The 22,178-nt window shown below is 38.8% G+C and overlaps 1 pseudogene across 1 annotated transcript; it reads right to left on the bottom strand.

Moving 5' to 3' along the window:
- Positions 1-9,602: 9,602 nt before the first annotated feature.
- LOC148868493 (chlorophyll synthase, chloroplastic-like) lies at positions 9,603-22,178 on the bottom strand (annotated as a pseudogene). Its single transcript, XR_016107936.1, has 15 exons — positions 21,813-22,178; positions 21,685-21,729; positions 21,443-21,531; positions 20,297-20,384; positions 18,324-18,409; positions 18,121-18,234; positions 14,334-14,399; positions 14,168-14,253; positions 14,005-14,066; positions 13,539-13,614; positions 13,390-13,452; positions 13,205-13,286; positions 12,358-12,434; positions 10,447-10,494; positions 9,603-10,017 (listed from the first exon to the last, which is right to left on the bottom strand). The product of XR_016107936.1 is annotated as a chlorophyll synthase, chloroplastic-like (transcript).

The following is a 22,178-nucleotide window of genomic DNA, read 5'->3' as shown; positions in this document are numbered from 1 at the left end:
CGGGTATTTGCCTCTGCAGCACGGAAGGCTTCTTCATCAGCATGAGCGGCAGCCTCAGCAGCTCACACCTGTTGCGAGCTCCTCTCCACATGGGCCGCCAAGGCATGAATCGAAGAATTCACCTACCAAAAGAAACAAGTGAGCAAATGACAGCAGAAGCAATAGAATAAAAAGGAAGACAGAATCTAACTTACCACCATGGCATGTGTTACGGCACGGCAAGCGACCTGATTCAAGGGAAGATCGGTCCACGCCGCGACCTCCTCAGGGAAAGTAGCGTCCCTACTCTTCTGAAGAGCGTAGTTCAGCGTCAACACGCTCCTAAACTCACCTTGAGCTCCCGAGCATGAGGGCTCAGCCCGCATATGAGCAGACCCGGAGTGAGCAAAAGCACTTGAGTACGTAGGAGCGCCCGTATGAGTAGTCTCAACGTAAGGCGCCCATGCAGTTTCGTGCACCGGTGGAGTCACTTTGGGCTCCCGGGGCAGATGCTCCGGTGTATGGTCTGGGACTTGGGGCTCCTCATTCAGGGGCAGCTCGGTACAAGTTCGTTTGGCGACCCGCTTCCTCCTCTTCATACCTTGAAACAAGCACCCCCCACGAGTTCTCTCCGCGTCCATCACACCTGCAGAAACGAGTTCGACATCAGAAAAAATGAAAGAACAAAGCAAACAAGAAACCACATAGCTAGAAACCTACCTGAACTCAGGCCGACTGCAATAAGCTTGGCCTCCGTTAAGTAGTGGTGGCACTTTAAGCCTTGTCGTGCCCATTGCCAGAGATCCTTCACCGTCTCTTTATCAAGAGTTACGCCCAAATCGGGAGCGGCCTCACCCCACCCGGTCTGAAAGGAACATCCTTGTGCACTTCGCATGCCGAAGTAGTCCCACTTCCAAGCCGGGACCTTATTAGGAAGATCATGCAGAAGCTTGAAACCCTAGCGAGGAGAAAGGTAATACGCCCGTCTCCCTCCAGGAAGAGAACCCGCCTGTCTCTTGAGCATCAAGATAGAGGAGAATATCTCTAAGTCCAAGGGAAAGTTCTGCTCACAAAAAAGGGAAATTGTCCCCACCAGGTTCCGAATAGAGTTCGGATGAAGCTGGCCAATGGTGACACCGAAGTGGTTCATGACTTCGACGAGAAGGGGATGGAAAGGAGGTCGCAACCCTGTAGCGAGCTGCTCTCGAAAAATCACGATCTCGTCGGGACCGTGTTCCCAAGGAAAGCTACCCGAAGGAATAAAATATGTGTACCCCCAGGAAGATTGTAAGACAGAAGTATGGATTGAAGCCCCTCAGGCGTCATGATCGAAGGACCAAACCTGTCTAGCATCCGACCTCGGCGGGAGGTAGACGCCAAACTGGCCGAAGCAACTCGACCCACTAGTTCATAGTCCTCAAGCTCCACCTCAGGATCACTGAGGCAGTCTGGGGACACGGATCGGTTGGTGGATCCTACGTCGGCCCTACCCGAAAAATCGTCTGAGCTATCAAAGCTAGACATTGGGGAAAAGATGGATTCAAGAAAGTACTCACCAGAAAGTTTGAGAACAAAGCCAAAGAATCGTGAAGACTGTATAACCAGCCTTGACGCGAGCTGGAAAATACTTGGACGCGAGCTGAAAGGTTGGACGCAAACTCAGTAGACAAACCGCAGAAGTGACAAACCGACTGGGGTCCCCCACTATTTATAGCTACAGTAGCCAAGAATCAACCGTACAGACCAAAGACGATCCGACGGCCCACGTTCTTACCAACCGCACAACCCTTAAGGTCGAGACGTGATTGGCGCACGTCTTTCCGGACAAAGCGAAACGTCAGCGCACGTCTTTTTGAAACCGACGTCGCTTCGACACGCGTCTTTTCGAAACTGACGCGCCGAACGTCTCCCTGACAGTCGCCCGCACACGTACAGCAGTGGCGCACCTTTTCGAAATGACCCGCTGTCACGTCCCAGCGGCGCGAATCGGTTTGAAATTTAAAACACGCGGTCACAACCACCAGCGTTCTTGAGTAAGCACGTTTCCAGCCTTCTCGGAAACCGAAAGAACCCTAGCAAAAGCGTCTCGTGCAGTGAAGGTTCGAAGGACGGGACAAATCCACCTGCTACCTCGCGAAAACTCCCCGCACCATGGCAAGACCCCCGGCGCAAGGAGTGGAGGGCAATTGATGAAGGAAGATTTGGCCCAACCTCTCTATTATGTGACACGTGGCAGCAACAACAGCTCGGCAAAAGGGGCCATGCCTAGGCAGGAACAAGGGGACACATTTCGCCGAACTGACCCTTGTAACAGCTCGGGATACACTTTGCCGAACTGACCCACTTGTAACAGCTCGGGATACACTTCGCCGAACTGACCCACCTTGTAACAGTTCGGGATACACCGCCGAACTGACCCACTTTGTAACAGCTCAGGATACACCGCCGAACTGACCCACTTTGTAACAGCTCGGGATACACTTCGCCGAACTGACCCTTGTAACAGTTCGGGATACACCTCGCCGAACTGACCTGCCCTATCGATACCTCCGAGCTCAAGACCGCCTCGCTCAGCACTTCGCATCACCTTCTGGGCACCAAAACCAAACAAATCGTACCATGCCTGACATTAGGGAAGTCCGTGCCCGAGGGCGCCACGCCTGACTGACTTGGGATATGACGTTTGGCGGCAACACTCTAAACGGCCACCTGCCACCACCACTGACACCGCCATCTCCAGTTAGACGGTTAGGCAGTGACGATTCTGTCTCAGCAGAAAGGACGACGGCCGAATTGACAAGCACAATGGTAATCATACCCGACCTGACAAGGGCCTCGGGACGAGTGTACGAAGTGACTATAAGAGCCCCCTGCCCCTCAACAACGGAGGTATGCAAACTTTGTGCTATCTGGTATTACCTTGCTTTTGAAGGATTCTAACTCGAGCTTCAGAGCCTCTACACCGAGTTCCCCCGAATCTTTCCCATCTCCTCCGTTTCAGGTTCCTTGCTACCCCGTTCGGAAGCAAGGCAGCGGACAGCTAAGACTAGCCGGATCGCGCTCCATCACAATTCAATCAAAGTTGAATCCGTTCCAAAGGGACTCGGGTTTTCACTTTTCACGCAGCGGCGGTCTGCTGTATGCTGAAGATTCTGCTATTTCAGCTGTTCCGGATAATCTAATTCAAAGCGGGTCTAACGTGTTCCGAAGTCGGGTAAAACTAGTTTCAGCAACTTCATCGGTTGAGAATTCGGTCAAAGTTGAATCTCTTCCAAACGGGTTCTCTTAGAGGGATTTCATGCAGTGCTGCCGAAAGAGTTAGGCGAATTAGTGACTGGGTCGGCCAACGGGGGATGAACATAAGATCTGTGGTGAATTAGTGATTGGGTCGGGGATGTCACCCGTTACCGTTGTCTGATCAGCTGAATAGGTCTTCTCTGAAATTTAGGCCTTATATTTGGGGCTAGTAGGCGTATAGCGAAAATCTATAATTGGCTACCCCATGTTTCAAAGTATCCGAAACGCATGGATATTGATACGGATTAAGATACGTATGGAAACATGGAAATGTTATAAATATTTTAATAATGGTCTTTGTTATATATTTATTATATAAATATATTTATTAGGCGTGTGAAAGCATACTTTTTTGTTTTTCTAAATTTATAGAGTTTTGGCAAATTTTTATAAGACTTGAATCTTTAAAAAGTTTTTAAAATGGGTTTAGAAACTATCTTTTTATGCCATATTAAAATTGTATTGTATCGGTACGAAATGGGTACGATACGGCCTCTATACGATGAATAGATACGGCACATACGTGATGAAATTTTGGACTTTGGGGGTTTTCACGTAGCGGAAATTTTAAACCTTGATATCATATCTTTATATATATATATGATAACTCAAAACACAAATTATTATTATAAATCATGGTTTTAAAAATGAAGCGGTCAGGGTTTGGTTATTGGTTTGAATGGTCTGACAAAAAAATTAAAAAATTAAAAAACTAGAAAATGGTTCTGATTTGTTGACCAAAATAAACCGTTCCTTCGGAATGAAATCCCACTGCAGTTGAATTCAATTCCCATTCCAACTATGGGAAATTGGGAATAGACCATGGTATACAATGATCCCTTCCCTTTTCTCCAACCCCGATTCTGAGAAAGAACAAAAACATGCAAGAGGGAGGGACTTTAGTTCTACCTCATAACTATTTTGGAGAATTTGGACAACCTCAACAACTCCACAAAAAAGTAAAAACCAGAAGTGGTAAATGCACAAAAAAATTCGGATACACTGATTCGTGGTTATTAAATCAATCTAAACCCTTCAAATCTGAACCTTTCATCCTTTCCCGATGTTTGGGAAGGGACTTTTGCTCTCTACTAGGTGAGTCGAGATCTGCTATATCCACCCTTTGACTCCGTTATACATTGATTCACCCGGGGTGATACTTTCTTTTTATAGTGTAGATGAGAAATACATAATAGTACAGTTTATGTAAATACAGGCCTTGAATGGAAATGAAATAGATACCAGTTCTTTCTTTTTTTTTCTTTCTTCACAAAAACTCAAATTCCAGAAAAACCTTCGGTTTTTTTTACTTCTTTCTCGGTGGTTTCAAGGCGGGGTGGGCCCCTTATGGGCTGAACCTATACGTTTGGTGGCTATGAACCAAACGGAAAAAGATTGTGACACGGTTTGTTCTAAACAATCGAAAGATCACATGGAAAGATCCACCAAACGGGTTGCAAGTAAACACAGAAAAGACGGAAAGAGCCCATCTAGGGCCCGAGCAATCAATCGGCTAAGTAGTTATAAATATGCCAAGAATTGCATCTATCTGTGTTATGTGGAGGCCTATACTAAAACATGATTGGAACTGAAATTCTAACACCAACCTAAACGCTTTCCTTAGTTCTAATGCTTCAATTTCTACTGGAGTAGAAGGGAAATGCTAAGGATTGTGCCACTAATCCAACCCCCGAACAAGTAGTAGAAACTAGAAAGGGTCCATCAATCAAAGTTAATTTTGATGCACTGAAATGATGGGCGCCGCCAATGAATATCCAAAGCGTCATCCTCATTTTTAGGGGGATTGAAGATAGATTCCTCACTATTCAACTGAATGGTAGTAGAGGGAGATGCTCTCCGACTTCGTAAATTCATTCGTGTGGTTTAGTGCACTCTCATGGGACCACTTCTCTTGGGACTTGGGAGTTGTAAGTTTTGTTTGGTGGTTGCTAATGATTCTGATTCGGTCCCAGACAAAGATACACAATTTTCAACTTTCCTTAGCATCTTATTTTTATGTGTTTTGAATGCCATAACTTGACAAGCGATTGGGAACTGCACCCATTCGTGGGGCGACCGAGTGAGGGGAGCATCCCATAGCCAAGCATGGATCAGAGGGTCGACTGGGGAATGTGATAAGGGGTGTCAATGGATTTCAAGGGAGTGTTCGTTTTTTTTGGATATTGACAGGGGGAAGTTGGACAAAGGGATTGTGACCGAGAATCACTGTTTTTTTTATGTGGAATCAGGGAAGTTAATATTATTTAGTAAAGTGATATTCAACTCTTATATCAAGAAAGTTGTAGCTGGATGCGATAAAAATTCTCTTTTTAATAATAGATTTTTATGAATAAAATAATCCTTGTTTTTATGAAAAATAGAAAACAAAAAACATGAGCACTTACCTCACCAAGCGTGTCTTAGGCAATAATCACATTTACCCATATAAGTAACTCTTAGGCTTAATTTGGAAATATATATAAAGCGTAAAATTATGCATTTTGTATGTATTTGTACTATACACATTTTTATGATATATTAAAAAGAAAAAGTGATTTGATAAAAACAAGAGTTCAAGACAATATTTTTGTCCATCAGATTGGATTTGTCTATGGCAGATTAGAGGCCTTACGAGTTACATCTATGCATTCCGTTTAGAATTTATCTCAGGCTCAGTTTGGAAAGGGAATAAATACAAATATATACAATATAAATACATACAAAATAAAACAAAATACAAAATTTTGCATTATACATATTTGTATTTATACTCCTTCCAAATTGAGTGTAGGATACTTCCTAGTTGGTGGCTACAGCCTACATAGTTGAGCAGCAATCTTTCAAATCTAGAAGTCTGGACTCCAAATTCACCTTAGAGCCTAGATGTCACAAGTGACCATTTTGTCGCGCCTTCAAGTGTCATCACCATGCCCACAACCTGCCATCCAAGTGTCCAAGTTTGTGTTTTGGGTGAGACATTGCATGTATTTTGTAAGGGGGAATTGTCAATGGCATTATTGTAATTTCGTAGTATGATTTTTCATCTTTTTGATGTGTTCGTATGTCACTCCCCCAAAAGCTTAACGTACTCTTTGAGGGTAGTTAGGTAGTCGAGTGAATCAATAGCATGTAAAGGTTAAGCACGAGATCCCCTTGACACTAAACTGTGTGTTTGTACTTGCCATCTATTAATGCAATATAAATAGCATTTTGCTAATTCGTGTGCCATCTTGTTGCCTTTTTGTATGTTTTTGCTTTGTTGCTTAGGCTTTACTCGCCCCATTCGAGTGCCGCACGGGGCTTCATCTATTACCCTCATGACAGTTGGTATCATAGCAGGAGCTCCTTCCTAGCTATTCGACCCACGACGCGAGTGATAGCATGAAGCACAACATGGACATCATGGAGGAGATTGAGCATGGACTCTCCACATTCCATGAGCCTAACGATGCACCCATCAACAACATCAGCAAGGACAAGGCACCGAAGCCCAACAAATGTGAGAAATCTAACAATAAGCATGCAGCCATTGACTTGCGCATGCTACGTTGCGAAACCACCGTAGGTGAGATGTGAGCCTCAATAAACGAGCTACATCAAAACATGGAAACCATGGAAAGTACACTAGTCGAGATGGAAGGCCGCCTAAGTAGAGTCGTGGATGAAGTCCATGACATAATCAATGGCACGCTCAAGGAAATTTGCAGCATTGCGCGCCAACAAGAAGCAAGCTCATCCAACTCGCAGGTCCAAGGAGATGAAGAAAGAATGGGCAACGTGGAGAAGAACCATCTCCACATCAATGGCCATCTAGGCCTAGTTAGATGAAATGAAAGCGGAGTGGGCCTCAATGAAGCCAGCCACGTGTGCCTCCTCCGACGTCCAAGCTCAACTAGAGGAACCCAAAGCTAAATGTGCAATCCTGAAGAGGACCATCGCCAATCCAACCAGCACTTCATTTGCACATACTCCCTCCCACATCAAGATTAGGGAGCCAACTCCTTATTCGGGTGCTCGCAACACATGAGAGCTTGACAACTTCTTATGGAAAATGGAACAGAACCTTGTTGCAACCAATGTGACTAATGAAACGACTCAGGTGTGTACTGCTACTATGTATTTGACTGATGTCGCTATGTTGTGGTGGCGCAAAACTTGTGTTGACATAGAACGTGGTACATGTGCTATTCGTACCTGGGCTAACTTTAAGCAAGAGCTGAAGAGACAGTTCTACCCAGAGAACGTGGAGTACCTCGCTCGTCGCAAGATGAAAACTCTCAAGCATGGCGACTCATTCCATGAATATGTCAAAGAATTTTCAGCCCTCACATTAGAAGTCACCGGTATGTCCGACAAAGACTTATTGTTCAACTTCATAGATGGCCTAAAGCCTTGGGCTGAGCTCGAGCTCCAATGACGTAATGTTCAAGACCTTGCCTCTGCCATGGACGTGGCCGAACAACTTGGTGAACTGAGACTATCAGATGATGAAGGAAGCAAAACAGCCAGTCTGCGTGCCACGCATTCGAGTGGGGGAGATAGACAACTAATTCCCCCAAAGGAGAAGCCGACCTTCAACCACAAACCATTCGAGTACCACAAAGGGAAGCAGCCACAAGGAAGTCAAAGCTACTACAACAACAAATATCAAGGGAGACCAAGTCGTCCTCCCACTTGTTACATTTGCGGGGAGGAGCACTTGACCAGGGATTGCAGAAAACGGGAGAAGTTGAATGCCCTCATCACCAAACTAAATGATGACGAGCAGAGTGATGGGGAACAGAGTAGCCAGGCGCCAAGAGTGGACTACCTCGAAGTGATGAAGAAGGGGGCAACCTCGAAGCAGCCCGCCTCAGTCAAGAGAGGACTGAGGTACGTTGATATAAGCCTCAGTAGGAGGCCGACTAGGGCCCTAGTTGACATAGGGGCCACTCACAACTTCAAATCCATTGTAGAGGCCAAGAGACTTAATTTGGCCATCTCTAGAGAGCCAGGCTGGCTCAAAGCAGTTAACACAAGTGCCAAACCTACTGAAGGCATGGCTTGCCAAGTCAGACTACAACTTGGCACCTAGGATGAGAAGATTGGCCTCTCCGTTGTTCACATGGATGATTTCGACATTATCCTTGGAATGGACTTCATGATACAAGCAAAAGCGACACCGGTGCCTCACCTTGATACTTTCATGATCTTGGACGAACAGTCACCCTGCATAGTCAACATGATCACCACAGCCCGTACTAAGAAGAAGCAAGTATCAGCCTTGCAACTCCAACACCAACATCAACAACAAGCATTGGCAAAGAGATCTACAATAAACCACCACCATTGCAACTAGAAGTGGTCGTGACAACTCCAAGAAGAAGTCAATGCCAGTACCGTCACAGCACCAACAACAGCAGCAGAAGTCGTCTCTACAGCACGAGCTACATATGCCCTCAACTAATGGGCCCAACAAAAGACCCAAGGTTGTATCCAACTTCGCCCACATCTACTACCACAACCACCGGAAAGAGCAAGTGCCACCCAAGCCATTTAGGTATCATTTTCGCACCATTCCTCAGACCAAACCACGTAGTAGCCCTGTGAGTAGTCACCCTTGGGGAAAAACTCATGGGAACCAATATCCCAACAATCCAAAATATCACTTTGACCCATTCTTGGCCATAACTTTTCCTACCACCAAAGTGGAACATCTAAATTCCTACCTTGACGTAGCCAAGCAGGGACTCAACTTAATAATTAGCCATAGGTTTTACTACCATCATGATCATCTAGAAACCATCCACCCAACCTTCTATCCAGGCTTTAGAAGAAACCCTATTCGTGGAGCAGTTGAAAAACCTTCCTTCACCAACAAGAAGTTCGAGCCGCAACCCGAAGTTGGTCTTCAAGGACGAAGACAGAATTGAGTGAGGGATAATGTCACAAGTGACCATTTTGCCACACCTTCAAGTGCCATCACCACGCCCACAGCTTGCCATCCAAGTGTCCAAGTGTGTGTCTTGAATGGGACATTACATGTATTTTGTATGGGGGGATTGCCAATGACATTATTGTAATTCCATAGTATGATTTTTCACATTTTTTACGTGTCCTTATGTCACTCCCCCAAAAGATTAACGTACTCTTTGAGGGGATGTAGATAATTGAGTGAATCAATAGCATATAAAAGTTAAGCACAAGATCCCTTCGACACTAAACTGTATGTTTATACTTGTCATCTATTAATGCAATACAAATAACCTTTTGCTAATTCATATGCCATCTTATTGCCTTTTTGTGTGTATTTGCTTTGTTGCTTAGGTTTTTTCGCCTCATTCGAGTGCGGCACAGGGCTTCAACGATTACCCCCGTGACATAGGCGTTTATTTCTGGAACAAAGAGTACAAATATTTGACGTGGATTTTTCATACAACACTATGAGTCATGACAGACGCAATCTAATGGATTTTCTCATATAATGGACGCAATCTAATGGGGGGTGGGACCAGGCAGATGTTGCTAATTCCTTCGCTGCTAAAACGCAGGCATTGCTCATTTGTTTATATTTTCCTCCCCCACCTTCACTCTACCACACGAGCTCCGCTGATCTGTACCGTATGGTGCCATCAAAACAAACAGGCGTTCTTCGTCCCTTCACGTGCACAGTAGTTTCTTTACTAATGTGGGTGTAAATCAGTGGCTTGTTGCCAAAACCGTCACCAAGAGGCCGAGCACCATAAATGGTTGTGCACTAGCCTGCAAAATCCAACCCAGAATCGAATTTAAGCACTCTACAAATTCCACTTTGAGACTTCCAAGTTACAGTTAAACATGGCTCAAGAGTACCCATCTTGAACCAGTTTACTGTCTGCCAGGCTTTAAACTGTAGCTGTTATTAAAGTCATAATAAACTAATGAGGTTTTGTCCAAATCGTCGAACTCCCCTGTAATTAATTACAGGGATCTCCTGCTAGGTTGACATGTGCTTGGTGCTTACAGGAGATGCCTGTAATCAGGGTTATAGCGATAGTTACACAAGACACATGTAACCAATTCAAACTCTTCTCAGAAGTGCACTCAAACGATTGCAATCAATGGATTTTCAGACACTATGCGTATAAAGAGATTTCAATTACAAAATTGAATGCATCCTGGACTGACAAGTAAGTGGAAGTAAAATTTCACCTGATATTTGACATCGTACTTGATTGGATCCTTCAGAAAATATTGAAACTGCAAAAGCATTAATAGAAGCATTACTGCAAAGAGAGCCACATTGCGTATCAAGAGAAAAAAGTGAAAAAGAAATAAAAATAAATGCATTGTGCCACTGTTATCCTTAAATGTGATCAGCAACAGTATATTACTTATTCAGTTATTCTCACAAAGAAACACAATGTGGACCATAGTTGTCAAGGCATCGCCTAGGTGACTAGGCGCCCTTAGCTGGGCGTCTCGCCCAAACGCCTTGACTTTTGGCAACTAGATGTCCTTTTAGGCGACTAGGCGCCCGCCTAGGCAACAAAAATGACAAGGTGGACGCCTTTTATAATATCATTTATATTGTTGTATCTTATTAATGTTTTATTATTGAAATTTAAAAGATCAAAGGGATTTGATGAGATAAAAAGAAAGAAATAAAGAATATAACTATAAAGAGGTTTTTTTTTTCTATTCTCTCCCTCTCTAATTAAATAAAACAGAAACTCCATCCTTGTTTTTCTATTTTACTTTCCATCTTAAATATTTATCATATAAAGCTAATAACCTTATTTAGCTGCTAATTGATATGAAACTGCTCTTTTAAATACTTATTATAGTAGTAATATTTTTGAAAATAATGAAATTAGTTTATGTAAAAGATTTTTATCTTTTAGATGTGATGATTTGCCACATTTTCAGAGGGAATTTAATGTTCTTATTGAAGAGAATTTCCGTTTTTTCAATTAATATAATGCTGAATGGTATATAAAACTAGGGAACTAGCCAAAAGTTAGTTTTTTATATTATAAATTTTTATGACCTAGGCGACTAGGCACCCCAGTGTTGTCCAGAATCATCTAGGCACCTTGAAAACTATGAATTGGACTTCGATATGATTACTCCAAATCCCCACCAAAGTACAGCTTTTCCTATTTAATTTTATATACATACATACGCTTTGGTTGATGAGTAAGTTTCCTCAACAAACAGAAAACAATAAATTATTAGGGAAAATCTTCTACAAGGACAAAGAAACCTATGATGTTCAGTGCTAGGCATTATACTCTTCTCTTTTTCCAATAACATTAATTTGCATAAATTTTCCAAATCTGTCTCGACTTGGCTATTTCTATAAAAAATAAAAAAAAAAGGCAGCCCAGTGCATAAGGCTCCCACCATTGCGGGGTCTGGGGAGGGACAGGTGTACGCAGCCTTATCCTGCACATACAGAGAGGCTATTTCAAAGATTTGAACCCTGATCACCCAGGTCGTAATGGAGGAACCCAACCATTGCACCAAGGCCCACTCTCCTATTTGACTATTTCTATGGGAAAGAAAATTAAGTTTTGGCAATAAAAGAGCAAAAATGCAACTAAAATTTTGCAGTTTGAAAAAATTTACACCACTTTGCCAAAAGTGAAAAAAATAATAATCTGTTTGCCATGCTCTATTTAAAGAATTTGGTTATTACATAAAAAAGAAGGTTCAGGATCATTCCTAACACATGACCGTTTTTCTTGACAAGTTTGGAACGCATTCATAACATATTACCAGCTGATCTTAGGATGAATGTCTATCTTTCAAAACGATCCATGTATAATGATCACTTCAGTTTTCAAAATAGGCCTATGCTGTTGAAAGTAAATACTCAGCTAGATAATAACAAAGATTGAAAGTTGAAGAACATGATAGGCTATTTGCTAACCACCTAAAAAGCTGCATATCCACAAAAACAGCCCGAGGCACTCAATTGAACATTGTATTGCTTAGCCAAAAAAAAAAAAAAAAAAATCTCTTTTCATAAATAAAGATTGGAAGCAAAATTGTCTCTCAGCAATTATATTCAAGTAATGGCACCATATAAACTTATGCGAACATCCTTTACAACCTTACCTGAAAAACCACTTGTGGAATTACCAAAGCAAGCAATGCAAGTGCATAATATGATTTTCCACATCCTAGCAGATAACCTGCAGAAACCATCGATCCATTATTGTACCAGTATGCATGCTATGATAAAAAGGGAAGAAGCAATCACTTATTCCATGAATCTTACAACTCTCTCAATATTTCCCAGCCATATATGCATATCTATCTAATGCTCAAAGCAGAAAAGACAGAATATACTGAAGATGCAAATAATAAATTGCAACAGTAAATATCTGATCTTCTATTGGGTACCATTAACTCTAATGAGTGCTAGAATCCTATCATGACAATATCAGTAAGTGTAAATTTAAGCATACGTACAAGGTGTATAATACAGATAACAGAATATATGATCCAGAAAGGGTTCTGGCAGTTTATCATGTCAACAAAAAAAAAACAATTATGAGAGTACATTTATTAGAAAGTGGAAGAAGACATCAAGAAGCACCATTGGGTTGGTCAAGTTTTGGCAGTGTTAGTTAAAGACATCTCTACACCATTACGTGTTCCTAAGAAGCTATCTGGTGTGCTTGCTGCGAGTAGTTATCTCCATCTCATCACACACACGTACACATAGCATTCCCAATACCAAAATATTTGGGGATACAAATCCATAGTTAAATATGTTTACCTGCTACACCAAACACGTGTTCAACCATAAAAGGATTTATGCCTAACGTGGAACTTGCATTCTACTTTTTGAAAAAGAAAGACATCTCTCAACAGCAGAATATTTAAGTGGGCTGTAGCCAACATCAACAGAGAATATATTCCTTTATGAAATCTTTCAAGAGGAATAAATCTAACATACCAGCAACAGATATCTGAGTAATATCAATGGCACCAACACAGATCCATTTAGCAGTATCAACACCAAAGGCCACCGGAAGCGACTGTTTCAAACAGTATGAGCAGATAAAGCTTGCACCAAATGCTTTTGGAAAAATTGGTGACCCAAAGAAAGATTTTCAGTTAAAAAAAAAAAAAAAAAGATACCTGTAGACCCAGTACCCCATCTCCTTCAGTACTTTTAAAATCATTTACAATGGCAATACCCAGCTGGTATATGAAGAAGAAAGTTAAAACATGTCAGATCGCAGGAGGTTTGATGCTAGAGAACATATATGTCTAAGATAAGAGCATACTCCAGCTATGCTGTACAAGAGTGTAAGCACAATTATGTCAGGTGTAAGTGTCCCAAATAAAGCTTGACCGGCCCACCTGTGGATTCATGAATTAAAAAAAAAAACAAAAATATTTTAAGGAAAAATGAATCAGAAGGGAGGAACACACAGTACCTAGCAGGTTGACCATAAAAATAGCTTGTTAATGACATAATGGAAAACCAATTGCAAGAGGATCTATTTCATCAGATGAGGTTCCTACCTCCATCCATATAGTATAGATCTCTTATTCCACAAATCCTAACTCGTGATAACCATGAAATTTAGAAGTTACGTAATAATGGAGCTTTTAGATGGGAAACAGGATAGTAGATCAGGGCCCTTTGTATGTCCCTTGACACCAGACAGCCATCACAACTTATACAACCAGTGGCTTTTCAAAATTCTTCACTATCAATTTTTCCAGATGATAGAAAAGATATCATACCATGGCAAACTGATATAGCTTGCTCCAAGAGCAAAGTTTCCTATCTATCCATTCTGTTTCAGCTGCAATACATTAGAAAAGAAGTTATGCATGCAGCAGCTCTCTCGAACTACTAACAAACTAGAATGGTCTTATAACAATAACATGGACAGAATTGCATTACCTTTAGAGGTGGAGCAGAATATATATATATGACAACAAGGATCCACCCAAAGCAAGGTAAAAGACTACAGGAAAGTTATGCCCTGCCTAAATGGAGATGAAAGATTAGGAGTTGAAATTCATCTTAATAACTATTGGGATAAGTACCACGTATTTAGTAAACCTACCCACACATCTAATAGACCAGCCAAGCCAAGCCCTCCTAAGAGTAGCACCCAGATCTGGGTAATAACCTGAAACAACAACATCTGTAAGAAACAAAGTCTTTTATTTTATTTTATTTTATGATGAGTCTGAAACGTTTATTCCATATTCTTATTTGATATCTTCAATAGGGCTGCAGGTCAGGTTGCCCAACTTGAAGAATTTCAACTGCATCAGGTTTAGGTTACAGTTTGGACCCACGGAAAATTTAACAAATTCCCAACCCAAGTTGCACCTTTAATCCTCAATGTCAACATTGCAGCAGATTCAATTGACTAATACCATAACTACACATCTTCCCTTTGGGTTTTTGTCATTTTTGGACTTCTTAAGCTTATTTAACTTATCAGAGAAAAAAAGAAATAAAATAAAGTCCTGCATTGCTTTTCATATTTCCCAAAAAATTGGTATAGATCTACTACACTCCTATTTATCACCAAAGAAGAATGGTGCTAATTGATACTAGGTATGATCTTTAGGGAAAAAAGATATACAGGAAGGAGGCAAAAGCAAATGCAGCTATAGGCACTAGGGAAAAGAAAGTGTGGAACGTGCAACTTTGAGTCTAGTGTCAGTGACTGGTGTAAGTCTGTTGGGTAAGGCACTGTGGTGATCTGCCTAAAAGACGACAGATGGCACAAGGGAGGTTAAGGAATGCTGAGAGGGGTTGCCAAAGGGGTTTCAGATCTCATCTGAAATCTGAAAGGGCAAGGGAGTCTATAGAGAACGAAGGAAGTCCTCACAGGGACTCACAAAGACTAAGAGGCAAAAGGTGTGGATCTCCCCAGGAGATCCTTATTTATAGATCTTTTGGAGAAAATTTCCTTTTCTAGAAAGTTCCTTTTTGAGCTTGTTACAAAGTTGTTCGGTTCACGCCATCTGAGTTTCACCACGTGTCCACGTGGTTACCCCAGTATTTGGGCTCCCACCTTTTCCTGACGTGCGCATGTGAGGATGTGAGTTGCTACAGCTCTACCTAAGTCCTTAATGGGGGCGTGATGAGGGTTGAGTGCAAATGTACAATGTAGTTGGATGTCGATTTATATACGTGTGATGAGCGTGATGGGTATATATTCCGTTAAATGGTTTAACATGTTAATGCGGTGTTATGTGCACAGTTTTCATCGCGTCGTGATCTGCATGTTGCAATTGATCACATTCATACTGCTATGTCGTCTCATCACATTGTTTGCGGCATGCAATGACTAATCACATGGTCTTACAACCGGAACATGATTTGTTAAGGGAAAGCTAAGCAATAGAAACACATAAGATTATACAATTGTCTTATATTTTCAATTTTTTAAATAATTACTAATTACTTATATTTTGGGTTCGATTATGATATGGGAAAGATATGATATCTGAAATTTTTTTACTAATCAATTGGTATCATAAACGTGGTAGCCAATCAAGTGTTATTTATCAAAATTCATGGGAGGATTTTGATTGGTCAAAACTCTTCCGATACCATATCTTTCCCGCATCATAGATTTTTCTTTATATTTTATATGCTACTTTTAATATTTTTTTTATAATACAAAAATAACAATAATTAATTTCAGCTAGGGTTGTTCATCAAACTAATGAACCCGACTAGCTCGACCCGTGTTGGTCGGTTTCTAGTACTTTCGATCGGCTTTGGTTAATCAATTTCCAAACCCAACCAAGTTGGATCAGTTTCACTTTGGCCATTTGTAAATCGACCAAAATCGAATGGCCTGACCATAGAAATATATATATATATATATATATATATATATATATATATATATATATAAATATGGGAAAGTGGAAAAGTTCCCATATTTCTTAGTCTAAAATATTTTATATCATAAATTTAATTTTTAAGTTTATTTTTTAATAATGCCATTGTAATTTTTTTAATTTAAATTTAATTTTTTAAGTTTAAATCTTTTGAACTGACCAACCAAACCTAAAATTGGCCCAAACAGGTACAACCCGAGTTGGTGATTTTCACTAATGGTCAGTCGGTTTGGAGTGACCAACTCCCCAACCCAACCAGGTTGCTTTGGTTGGTCAAACAGCCTACAACCAAACCGAACCAACCCATGAACACTCCTAATTTCAACTAAATTAATAGTCTAATCTCTAATAAATAACAATAGCTTAATGTCCAATAATTATTGAAAATTTATAGCAAAAATACATAATTATTGAAAATGTATTGATAATGAAAATACAATAAATGAATAATGAAAATAATAAATACAATAGTTACAAAATTAAAATAAACACTAAAAATATATTAAATTAATCAATAAATAGTGTAATATCAAATAATAGTTTAATCTTTAATGAATATTAATTAATAAATTATTACAAAGATACAATAACTATAATAAATTAAATTTAGAAAGTTAAATAACAGCAGTTTAATCTCTAATAACTATTGAAATTTTTTTGTTAAATAACAAAACAAAAAAATAGATTTATACATAATTTATAAAATTATATTTATCACAAAAAGACAAAAACTAATTAATGAAAATACAATAAATATTATTTTTAGTATATATAAATACATGTAATAAATATAGATTAAGATTTAAATTATTTTTAATAAATATTAATTTTTTTGAAATTTATTTTCTAGAATTATTAATTGATATAGGTGAAATTAGTTATCTATTATATTATTTAGTTATTTAAATAATATCATTATTTAAATATTAAAATATAAATTAATTATTGAATTTAACAATGTGGAAAATTATAATTTATGATATTATTACAAAATTTCGTTATTAATTTTTTAAAATATTAAATTTTATTAATTTGAATATTATGTTATCACTATTTTTCTAGATTTAAGATTTTTTAATTTATTACATAATTTCATTATTTTAACTATTTAAATCTAGTTATTTTAAATATTTTGTTAGTTAAAATATTTAGCTATTTAAATAATATATAAAATATTTAAATATTTTATTTGAAATTTATTTATTTTAAAGTTATTACATAATATTAAATGTTTTGTTATATAATTATTTATCTATTTTTTATATTTTGTTATTTAAGATATTTAGTTATTGTGATATTTAAATAATATTTTACTTTTTAATGTTAAATTTTTATTATTTAAATAACACTTAAATTGAATAATCCGGAAAACCATAATCTATATTTTTAGTACATAATTTCACGATGAATTTTGTAAAAATATAAAATTATTAATAATATGAATATTATTAAATCTATTATAATTATTTTTTTGCGTTTTTAATAAATATTTTAAAGTTATTATATAATTCTGTAAGAATATTTAAATAATTTGTATAATTTTTAATTCAAAATTTAGATAGAAATAGATAAGAAGTGGGGAGAGGATAAATAGGAATTAAAGATAATTTAGGAGAAAATGGGAGAGGTAGTTTAGGAGAAATTTTAAGAGAGGATACTATTTAGGTTATTGGGAACGTGTGGTAGGGAGAGAGAGAGAGAGAGAGAGAGAGTGAGAGAGAGATTTTAGGTAATTTTTTATGTGGAAGGAGAGCATCTCATTGGTTGTTTAAAAAATGACATGGAATAAAAAAATAAAAAATGATAAAATTTCTAAACTGCTGTGTTTTAGTGTGTGTGTACATTAGCATTATAACACACATGAAACAGGTCATAAGTATGAAAATTGAAACATTTGCAAACAAGCAAAGTTCTTGCCTCCTTACAAAAACAGGTCGGAAGGCATAAGTCTTATAACAACTAATTAATCAATTAAAAACCAACCTCACTCTCAGAAATTGCTCCAGAAGGAATTGGACGATAAGGTTCATTAATTGCATCAATCTCTCGATCATACCAATCATTAATTGTCAACAGAAGTGAAAAAGCAAACATGAACTAGTGCTATTGGTAAGCTTAGCCTTGATTTGGATTTATGAACCAGTCAAGAAAAAAAAAACAAAATTTGCATTCATAAGAAAAGCTACCTGTGTGTATCCAGTGAGACATGGACCAGACATTATCATGCAAACAATTGACTTAGAAACATCTTCCAAGTTCCAGTGGAAGTTTCCTGTGATGTTAAAAAATATGTGTACCACAAATGTCTGATGAACTCAAAAGGCATTAGAATTATTTCTTTTAAATATGTATCAGGAGGACAACAAAATAAGATCCAATAAATATGTCATGACTCATGCAGTTAATTCACTTGATCTGCAATCCTATATTCAACAGCATACATCTTGATGTCAAATCATCCATTAATGCTGAAACCAGATTAGTATGCATGGAAATTTTTGGATAATATTAGATGTAGAATTTAATGTTGTTTTGGTCCAAAAAACTTTATTACACTGCTTGAGCACTTTCTACATGCAGGTGATAGTGCCAAAATCAATTTTGGATGGACATATAGTGCAAGAAGAGACCTCTTACGGACTCTACTTGGGGATGATGAAGATACAATTACCTTAGTACAGCTGTACAGGAATTCTTTGAGATAAACAGCCAACAAATTGTTTAAAATCCAAGACTACACCAGTATTGTATAATTGCAAGATTGTGAGGACATGGATGTGATGTGGAAGAAATTTGAGGGCCACCCTCCCAATGTGAATCAACCCAATGTAAGGAAACGGAAAGAGGACACTTCAGATTAGTTCACAGTTCTTCCCCTGGAAAATCTATGTTATTCCCTATTCCCTTGGTTTTACAACATGGATATCCAAATACAATTGCTCCCCCCAAGTTTCAAAATTTCAAATCTACAGCAACAGTCAGAACTCAGAAGATTAATAATTTAATACCTCATTTGCTCCATAATTTAGTACAGTTTATTATAATTGTATTTGCATCATTTGTGTAAAATATGGCCAACAAATGATTATTTGGTTCCACAATGACATAGAATCTTGTTCTCCATCTTACGGAGTACATGGAAAATAGACAATAGATTGTTCTGGCACATTGCATATTAATGGGGAACTAAATATATTATTCACCATTAGGATTTTACCTTGGTGGAGTTCAAATCTGTAGTTTATAGTATTTATAAGAGTTCATTATGGAAGCTTTAGCTTTGTACCTCTCTGAACACTGCTTTAACTCATCTGGAAATTCAGGTCTATCAAAAAAAAAGTGATGATTGACAAGTGAATCTGTGATTATTTATCATGTTTTCTTAGATACTTCAGGAGAAATGCACCACAAAGAAAGAAACACACGCACGAGATATGAACTTCTTATTGGTGACAATAATAGCAGCAACAATATTAACCACAAAGCTGAAAAGTAAAACCAATATATCTGTCAATATCTCATTCTCCCTTTCTCTCCTAATCATGGATGATGATGATCTCATTCTCCTTTTCACCCACGTCAACAGAATTATTTATTGTCCTTTCTCTTTCTTTTCTTTCTCTTGGGGGGTATTAAACCATGAATAGTGACATAAGAAGAACTAGTGTTGTATAGAAATGGCATCTGCCCCTTTCTAACATTATTCTTTTTCAGGTTACCAATTCAAGACAAGGAGAAAGCAAGTTATCATCCATGGTTTATGCAAGGAGAACTCCACAGTCTGAGTATCTAGACTCCAGAAGCATGGTGCATGTCATGCAGACAGAGGTCAGGATCCAACATTTAATAAAACCAACCTAAAAGATATAGAAGGACAAAGAAGGAATCGTTTTCCATTTACTTTTACTCTGTTACTTTGGTGGAGAAAGAAAAACATAAATGTTTATGTAGCAGAGAAAATCTATACAAACAGTAAATGAGTGCCCAAGCCAATTGCTCCAAATGTCATGTCCACATTTTGTGCCTAAAGACCAATTTTTTGTCTTCAAGAACACTGGTTGAGGGCATTCCCTTCCTATAATACCAATGTACTGACAAGCAAGGGTAAAAAAACCAAGGTGTATAGGCCCCTCATTTCACAAGAAAGAAAGGAGGATACCAGAGGCAGCAGCTCCACAGACCACCCCCCAAATCAATGGAGCCCAAGTGACAGGCTTCGTGAGTTGAAGTCGGATCTTCCATTTATTCTGCACATTAGGAACCACAAAATCACATCCAGTCTAGCCTCCGATTGCAAGTAATTTGTCGGTAAGTTTGCAAGGAAACAAAGAAATGCATTTCACAAGGGAGATGGCATTACAAGAAGAAACTCGGACGTACATGCCATAGCAAGTTAGGGACTTAGTTGTATCAGAAGCAAGGTAGAACTGAAACAAACAAATTGTTTTCAGCCTAGAAGTTACTTGAACAATTTCATTTTGGATTATGAATTAGTGCTTTCTGTTATGTAGATGTATCATATTTTAAGAGTGAAATATACACTGTTAAGGAGACTAGTTGGAGTTCTACTTGCAGTTGCAGCCAAGAAACACTCAATCTAGGTACTGATGGGACAGAGACAAAAGCAAAAAAGTTCATACATGGATATTTGGGGTATTTTGTGTGTGTGTGTGTGTTTGAATTAGGGTTTATGAAAGAAAATCTTTATTCTTTCTTCATGAACTTGTTGGAGAGTATAGTTGTAATTCCAGATGAGATCGTAGTGAATTTTCAGAGGTGTTCATCCATGGACATAAACAGCCATTGCTGAACCGTTTTAAAGCTTGTCTCCATGAATGTGCTTTCTCGCTTGCATGGCTCTATTCTACTATTACTTTCATGCTTTCAAATCCTGAAGAGAATAATTTAATTCATATGGCTGTTGAGCGCTCCACATAACTGTGAGCATAAGACTCATCACATAATATTGATAAAAAATATGGTCTCTATTATAGAAACTAACAAAGAGATTGTTTTCTCGCTATAAAACAGCAGGACACAAGAAGGTCGTGTAAAATAAACAAAAGCATTTAGTTTTCAGGATCACTTTTAGCTTTCCTCATCCATAATTCTCATTATCACGCTTTTCTTGGGGATATAAGAATTATCCTTTAGCTCAGCAATGTCCCATTCAATTGTTTTTTAGCGTTTTGACTTTTATCATACAAATACATTATAGATATAGAAGTTCAATTGGAAACATCAACCAGTCCTACTGAAATTTATAAAATACGAAATTATAAGGAAAGTGACGCCAAAGACTCACTGTTTCTTGTGCTGCTCCCTTAATGCCAAGGAGCTGGTTGATGCTCGAACCATTACCCGCCGGTGCCTTATCCGGCGCCTGAGGTTTCACTGCCGTGCATCGAAACACCAAAAATTTAAACCCCACGATTCTATGCTACCTTTAAGCTTGAAATGAGAAACCAGGGAAGGAAAAAAATGAAATTCGAGTGCATATCAAAACAAAATTAGATAAAATAATAGTAAGAGAAAAGTTTACAGAACCTTTGTTGGTCTCAATTTCTGCTGCTCTTACTGTAAGTCTCTGCCCTGAGAAAGATATTTGTACATAAGCTAGTGAGCGAAAAGGAAGGAGAGGATTCAAATACGAAATGAAATTTGGTAGGACTCACTTGGGAAAGAAACAGTAGTCGGTGAGACGAGCCTAGAGGTACGAAGACTGTCAGCCTTACTGTATGATAGTCTCATTGACGATACAGTGCCCAACACGATCGCCATTTCCGATAAAAGCGAAGCTGTAGTTGAGATTTTCCTAGAGAAGTGAGGAAGAGAGTACGGGGGGGAGAGGCAAGAGGAAGGCTCCTGGTATTTGGTGGAACGGTGTGTTAGCGGTAAAATATTAAACAGTTACCTGCGGAATGTGTTGGATAGATAGGACCAGATCCGGTCTGACACAAAACACCGCGCTATTGGATTGAAAATTTGGCCACGTTTGGTTTGATAGAAAACAATAGAGAAACATAATTGAGAGATTTGTC

Source organism: Nelumbo lutea, chromosome 2 (assembly GCF_056320005.1).
Source record: "Nelumbo lutea isolate HS-2025 chromosome 2, American lotus-T2T, whole genome shotgun sequence".
NCBI classification, from domain to species: Eukaryota; Viridiplantae; Streptophyta; class Magnoliopsida; order Proteales; family Nelumbonaceae; genus Nelumbo; species Nelumbo lutea.
The sequence above is the reverse complement of the archived record's forward strand: the minus strand, read 5'-3'. Positions and strand labels throughout refer to the sequence as shown.